Source organism: Akebia trifoliata, chromosome 6 (assembly GCF_017979445.1).
Source record: "Akebia trifoliata isolate Shusen 1 chromosome 6, ASM1797944v1, whole genome shotgun sequence".
Lineage (NCBI taxonomy): Eukaryota > Viridiplantae > Streptophyta > Magnoliopsida > Ranunculales > Lardizabalaceae > Akebia > Akebia trifoliata.
Genome location: NC_141380.1, coordinates 15,052,062 through 15,059,660, shown reverse-complemented (window position 1 = coordinate 15,059,660; position 7,599 = coordinate 15,052,062).

The following is a 7,599-nucleotide window of genomic DNA, read 5'->3' as shown; positions in this document are numbered from 1 at the left end:
TAGCAAAGTATCGTAACATCATGTCCCGACGAAAAGCGATCTTATCATAAATCCCATCTCTCTAATTCTACTACTTTACTATTATGTATTATGTATTTATTATTCTATTATGAATTATAAAATAAAAAGCATGGTTAATGTTTCAATGTTGTTAAATAGATTTGTATAAAAATAAAATGTTATAGTAAGTACTGTTGATTAATGTAATGTGAAACTTTTAAAATACTAGTTGTTCAACCCTAACTATATATACCAGTTATTCATAGTTTATTCTATAAAATCTTGTATGTATTAAATGACTCAGTAGGCTTATTCGTTCATGTTAAGAGAGGTTATTAGTAGGAATTGTTTGTGGACATACTGGATAATTATTTTTACTCACCTTTTCCTTCCTATTTTTTTAGTTTCGAAGCTTACAGTTGGTGAGACGAGAGTATAACCAACAATTGGAGAGTGTTTGGTTGGTCAAATCGATGAACATAGTTAGTTACCTGGTGAGTAATAGGGCTACATTCACTAGGAGTCAATTCGTCTAGGGAATGTATATAAATTTTGGGGTCGAGTGTTAAATTCATGTTAGAGTGAGGATATATTTTTGTAATCCTGTATATTTTACTCCTTGCGCAACTCTGATCCAATTCTACGTTGTTCAAAATTTATCATTTCCCATATCTTAGATATTTTTGGTACATATTTACATACATATTTATTGCATATTTGCTTATTTGATTTTTCGAGTGCCTTAGAACGCTAACATAAATAGAGGAAACCATGTCGAAATATCGAGGCCCCACCTAGTACCATTAAATTGGACATTGGGATTTTTGTTAGTGTTCTATGGGCGTTACAGATCTTCCTATAGATTTCCTATATAGTTTTTCATCCAAGATCGTATATCTCTTTGCTCTGAATTTCATACGCCTTGCCTCCTTAAGATCTTCAAGCAATAGTTATGATTGGAGGAAAGCCAAGATTGGGCTCATCCACCCCTGACTTCCAACTATAGTCACTATTCTGATCAGCTTAGGTTCATTTATCGAGGGCCTTTCCTAGTAGTCTAGCGGTAGTTCTCTCTTATCTCATCCGACCTACATTGAGGCTATAATAGCTAGTACGTCTGCATGCCTATTATTTGCCCTAGGAATGTGTTCTATACTCACCATTTACTAGAAATATGGCAAATCTGATTTTCTCTATATAGAATTGCATTCTGGGATCTCGCACCTTAAATGTTTTGTTGACATAATTAACTACTAGCTACGAGTCACTGTATATTGTAACTTCTTTTACCCCTAGCCTTGTCAACAAATTGAGGTCGAACATCATTGCCTCATATTCTACTTTATTGTTTAAGACTTTGAACCCAAATCTGATTATGTTTTCCATCTTAGAGTCATCAAGAATGATTAACACAACTTTTATACCAGATCCTTCTAGATTTGAGGACCCATTCATGTAGACTTTCCACCCTAGATGGTTGCTCATCTCTTGCCCATCTTTTATATTTTTTAGTTCTTCTACTAGTAGATCTTTTTTTTCTTCGACTGGGAAGTTTACTAAGAAATCAGTCACTTCTTAGCCTTTCAATGAGACCCTAGGCTTGTATTCAAGCCCGAATTATGCTAGTTGTATAGCTCATTTTGCCATTTTGCCTGATCCCTCCGTCTTTCCTAAGATTGACTTCAAAAGATACTATGTTGTAGACACCCCATTTTTGCACTCGTCTGATTAATCAACTCGTCAACTCGATTGCAACGGTTCCCAATGATGGATGATTATTCTAATGCTTTATTTTGTTACCAGATATATTTCAGAAATTCGGGTGAGGTATCTCAAATTAACAAAACTATAGAAACTACGCTACACTAGGAAAATATAACCCCAAAAACTTATAAATCATCATTTTCCAGACAAAAAGAAGCTTCACAATAAAAATCACTAAAAAATGATCAAATTATCAAAATACCCCTAATTTTAAAATATCCCTAGAGCCTTCGTTACGCTTAGGAAAACTCATTCAAACACATAAAATAATAAGTCGAAGTCAAATAAATCATTTCGCCAATTTTTATAGAATTCGACAAAATTACGAAAATACCCCTCATAAAGTTCACGATCATTCCACACAAAATTTCATAAATGATAAAAACCAACATTTCCATTGAATTCCTTACAAAAAATCGATTCTAAAACATCCTAGAACATCAAAAATCGCTTTGAAACACAAAAAGTCTTCTTTGAGGATAAAACGGTAATTTTACAATTTTTATAATTAAAATTTTTGAAATTAATAAATAAAGTATTAAATAATTAAAGTGAAACATTAATAAAATTAATTTAAAATTTTGAATCAAAAAATCAATAAATTAGGCTTTTAGGAAAAATTGTTGATGGTTGCCAATATATTTATTCAAAGACCCCTCCATTTTGGGGTCCAAAAAATTAAAGTCAATCAAGTAAGACTAAAGTCAAGATATTAAAGTAAATCAAGTGAGACTAAAGTCAAAATTAAAGTCAATCAAGTAAGAGTAAAGTCAAGATATTAAAGTCAATCAAGTAAGACTAAAGTCAAAATCTTAAAGTCAATCAAAAAGATCAAAAGTCAAAATCCTAATAGAGTTATAATTAAATAATAATTCTATTTAACAATCCTAATTAAATAAATAACTCTATTTAATAAAATTCTAACTAAAATATAACTTTACCTAAATAATTCTAATTAAAATATAACTCTAACTAAAAGAATTATAATTAAACACTAATTATATCTAAACAAACACTTAAAAATCTATAAATAGGGGTCCTTACACCCTATTTTCGTATGAAAAAATTAATCCTAAAAAAAGTAGACCAAGAAGTCTCCCCAACCTTTTCAAAATCATAATTTTGAAGTCCTAACTCCGTACCCAGCATCCCTACCCCAACTTTAGCTCAAAAAGTACCCAAAAACCCTTCTAAAATATCTTAGAATCTATAAAAATTTGAAAAACTCACAGATCCAAGAAGAAGATACCTCAACTGGGAGATCAGAAATCAGATCCGGCAATAGAACGAAGCGAGGAATTCTATACAAGGAGTTGTTCTATCAGATCTGAGGGAATAAAATCGTTGCATTCAGAAAAGGTAATCATTTTTATTTTTTTATTATTATTATTCGATTATTTAGCAATGTAGTTTACTTGAGAATTAGTAGAGACCGACGTTTGTCGGGTGTGGTTGGTGCCTTACACCTTCCAACTTCATAATGTGATCCTCGAATTCAGTATTTTTTAGTAGATTAGTTATTTTTATCCATTTCGAATCTATATTCGGTTCCTAGACCGTAATAACTAGGTGGCGACTCCCAAACCTCAAAGGTTAAAAGCAGATCCACGCACCCCGCGGATCGAGGGCCCTTTCAGTGGTGACTCCACTAGGGACATTGAGGATTAGACTTGAAAAGTCCCAAGTATGGGAAGCATTGCCAGTAGAGACCTTTTTATTATTTTATTATTATTATTTTAGTTTATTTGTTTATTTGTATGGTTTATCCTTCTTTTGGCTCTATTATTGATTGTTATGTTGAATATTTTGATTGACACATTTTTTATGGTTCGATCTAAGAACATTCGAAATAACCCTAAATAATTTGGGATTTCAAAAGGGTGATTTCATTAAGGACGAAATGATAGTTATAAACCATATAGAATTTTTTTTTTGTTTTTTAGTTTTTTATTTATTTTTTAGGAATCGATCTGTCCTTTGACATTTTTTTTAGTTTTTATTTTATTTTTTTGTCAATTTACACTTTGGCACTACGTATATTAAAAAAAAGAATTTTTTGGCATGCTGTTAGCAAGATCAGCAACTTACTATTTTAACTCAATGGTGTGCCCCTAGTAGAAAGTCACTTTTATGTGTTAAACCCTTTACATTTATATATTGATGAGTGGTGTGCCGATAGCAGAAGAGTTTTTTTTATTTTCTATCTCCTTCTCAAAAGAGAAAGAAGAGACAGCAAAGGGGAGAAAACGTCTCTCCTTCATCTCGCTCTCTCTCTCTTTATCTCTTCGTCTTTTCCTTCTCTTTGGGATTTCTTCATCGGTTGATATCTGCCAAACTCCAATCTAAGGATTCAGATTTATGGACTCGATTAAGGAATCGATTAAATGGAGAACAAACTTGCTAATAGATGCGATGGATTTGAATATTTGATACAATTATGTTTTCTTTGATCGATCCGATTAAATTCGGAGCAAAAAAAATAGAGAGAGAGAGAGAGGGAGAGATAAATACGAATTAGCAAGTAAAGGAGAAAAGAGAAGAAGATAGTCCATTATTGTCCAACATATGAATCGACAGCAAGAAAGGGAGCATAGATGTTGCACCAGGCCATACATTCACATTCTCTACAGCAGAGGCTGTGGATTGGCCAACAAGACATGTGAGATGGGTTATGAGGTTGGATGAAACTCCATAATAAACGAACCTCTCTGTGATTTCTACTCCAATAATACAGATCACCTCCATCACCATTGGACCTGGTGTGGAGGTTGAGGTTACGTTTTTTGACCCATAAGCATATGTTTGAAGTCGTTGTTTTCTTGATTCCTTGATTGTGTCGTTAATATAGATGCCCTTTTTTATTATGTTCGCATCTTATCATTTACTTGGTTGAGGGATTTGTCGGCTTTTAATGCGAATATGTCTTTGAAAGAGGTCGTGAGTGTTGCTACAGCAACATAAAGAAGATAATAAGCTTGTAAGTGTTGTGAGTGTGTGCTGCTGGCAGCAACTTATTTTAAAAATAAAAAAATAAAAGATTTTTTTTTGACACACCAATTTTTGCTTGCATTTTTACTAGTGCTACGTGGATTGGGTTTGTGTTTTTGAAGAAAAATTGAATGAAGGCATGAGTGATGTGGCTGCCAGCAATATTAAAATGCAAAAATGTTGAAGTGTTGGCAGCATGTTGTGTGCTAGCAGCAATTTAAAAAAAAAACTTGAGTTGTGCGTTGTGTGTCATGTTGTGGCAGCATGGCAGCAACATATAAAAATGTGAGTTGTGTTGTGGTATGCTGTTGTAGCAACAACAAAAAAAAAGGGGGTAGGACTATCTTCACCAAGTTAGTAAGGTTTTCTTCCTTACCAAGCGTCATTGACCCCCCCCCCCACGTGGCAGCAATTTTTTTAAAAACAAAAAAAAGAGTTTTGTTGTGTGGTGGCAGCAAGAAGATGGTGGTCTATGTGTGTGTGATGGCAACAATTGAAGAAAGTTAGATTGTGGGTATCCTGGCAGCAACATAAAAATTTGTGGCTTATAATTTTTTTTTAAAAATGGGCTAGTCTTACTAATTTAGTAAGGTCTCTTCCTTACTAAGGGTTATCAATCTCACCATGTGGCATCCAAAAAGGTGATCTAATGCACGTGTTTGTGGCAAACAAAATTCCATGAACTTTTAAAGGAAATTTTCAATTTAAAAAAAAAAAAAATTTATCTTAAACTTTGATTTGAAATTTCATAATCACTCATTTTCAAAACCTTGGACCTAAATTTCTCATTTTTAAAATTGATTTTTTGGATCCAAATCTTTTCCAATCAAAATTGTAAAGGTCACGAAATTAGATTATCAATGAGGGAACCACGTGGCCTAATGACCCTTAGTAATTTTGAAATCTTAATGTGTTAGTCGAGATTACCCAAGTTCTCATTGAGAAATTTGTTGAGTCCTAAATTCAAAAATGCAAAAAATTCCTAAAATTCCAAGAATTTTTTTTTTTTTTAAAAGAATTTTTTGTGCATGTTTCAATATTGGATTTGATCGATTATTCTATGTTATGTTCATTGATTGATTATCTGAAACACCATGATCTTAATGGATATACATGCTTTGATTTCGAATTGGATATTTTGGATATTTCTGTATTTTTGATCAATATTTATTCGATATCCATATGTTGATGGTTTGATTGGTGTGATCAGGCCCAAGGGCCCATTTTATTTGAAAAAGGCCCTGGGCACACCCTACCCTGTTTTGCACACACCACATGCATGTTTACTGTCTTGCATACTTGTACGTCCCATATAGTCAATGTGTCACTAGTGCATGGCCCGGTCTCTTCGGAGATGCGACGTCATTCATGAAAACCACAACTCCAATCACGTACCTTAGGGTATATCAAACTGTCGCATTAGTACCGTCTAATCAGGTGACTCTGAAAGGTATATCAATGCACCCAAGCTGGAGCGACCTGAGCCTTTGACCTATTGTGAATCACACAGTCACATGTCCCGATTGCCAACGTAGTACTAGTATGTCAGTCCCCTCGTGAGATGCCAAACCATTTATGAAAGCTACAACTCTTGACTCATACCCGTAGGTATATTAAAGATAATCCAAATACATCCATTGCACTTCTTGGGCAAAACCGGTGCCTAAGCGAGATCCTGTCCCGTTGTACCCTACTGTACGAGGGGGATAGACTACGTCTATTCTAGACAAGAGGTATTTAAGTGGGCCCTTGCTCAATAGTGTGCGCCACCTCTCAACTGGGGATCAAACTAGTTGTTTTTTACTTCAGAGAAGCGAGTTGGAGTTTTAGATTATCACCTACACGGTATATCAAACCAAGTCACCACGTACTGTCTAATTGAGTATGCTCGAGAGGTATATAAGTGCACTTGGGCAAGGTTGGCCAGATAAATTGCATTGCATGTAGTAAATCTAAAGTCTAGAAGCCTTCCTATAGGTCACAACCTGAACTGACTATGGGTGTTCCCAGGTTGCTCAATTTAATCCAACCAACAGGTAAGTGGGTGGACTAATCCAGACTGTTCAAACTAAACCCACTATATCGGCCTGACCCAATCAGTGAAATATACCGATAAATTTGAACCAATTAAACCAGTTGGCCCAATTGACAAATGGATCAAACTGGTCAATACCAAATCAGTTGGACTAATTGGTTTCACTTTTAAAGATCCAGACCACTTTGTATAGAAAGATTCAATCCTATTATCAAATTAATTTATCTGATCAAAGGTTCAATCCCAATCAGGAGTAGACCCGTGTCTAAACTTTCTCACTTTCTTGGTCACCATAGACTTATAGCGCATTTGGATTCAATATTTCCCACAGGACTTGGACTATTCTATATCAAAACTTTAATCATGTGGTTAAGAGGCAAACCTTTAGAGTCAATGGTTAACCTTGGTTTACTTCCAATTAGGTGATAATTGGTCCCAAACGTTCTGTACCACTTTGGGTCTGTGAAAAAAATTGTCTTTCTAGAGTACTATTATCAAGTAGTCAGTCTTCACCACGAGACGAAATGAGTACTATGGATAAAGTTGCGCTCCGTCAGATTTTAGAATCTTTTCAAGCACAGATTATTACTTCTGTCCAAACACAAATTGAATCCTTAAAAATTGAAAAGGGAAAAGATAAAGCTATAGAACCTCAGGATGTGTTAGACCTCGTTGAAAACCAAGAAGATGATCAGTTACACATCAACCCTGTCCTAGCTTATCGAATAACTCAAGTTGAAACTGTTTTGAAGAATATTAAAGAACCCAATGATCTTACTCTTGGATTAGGGGCAAGGACCTTGTTTCCCACG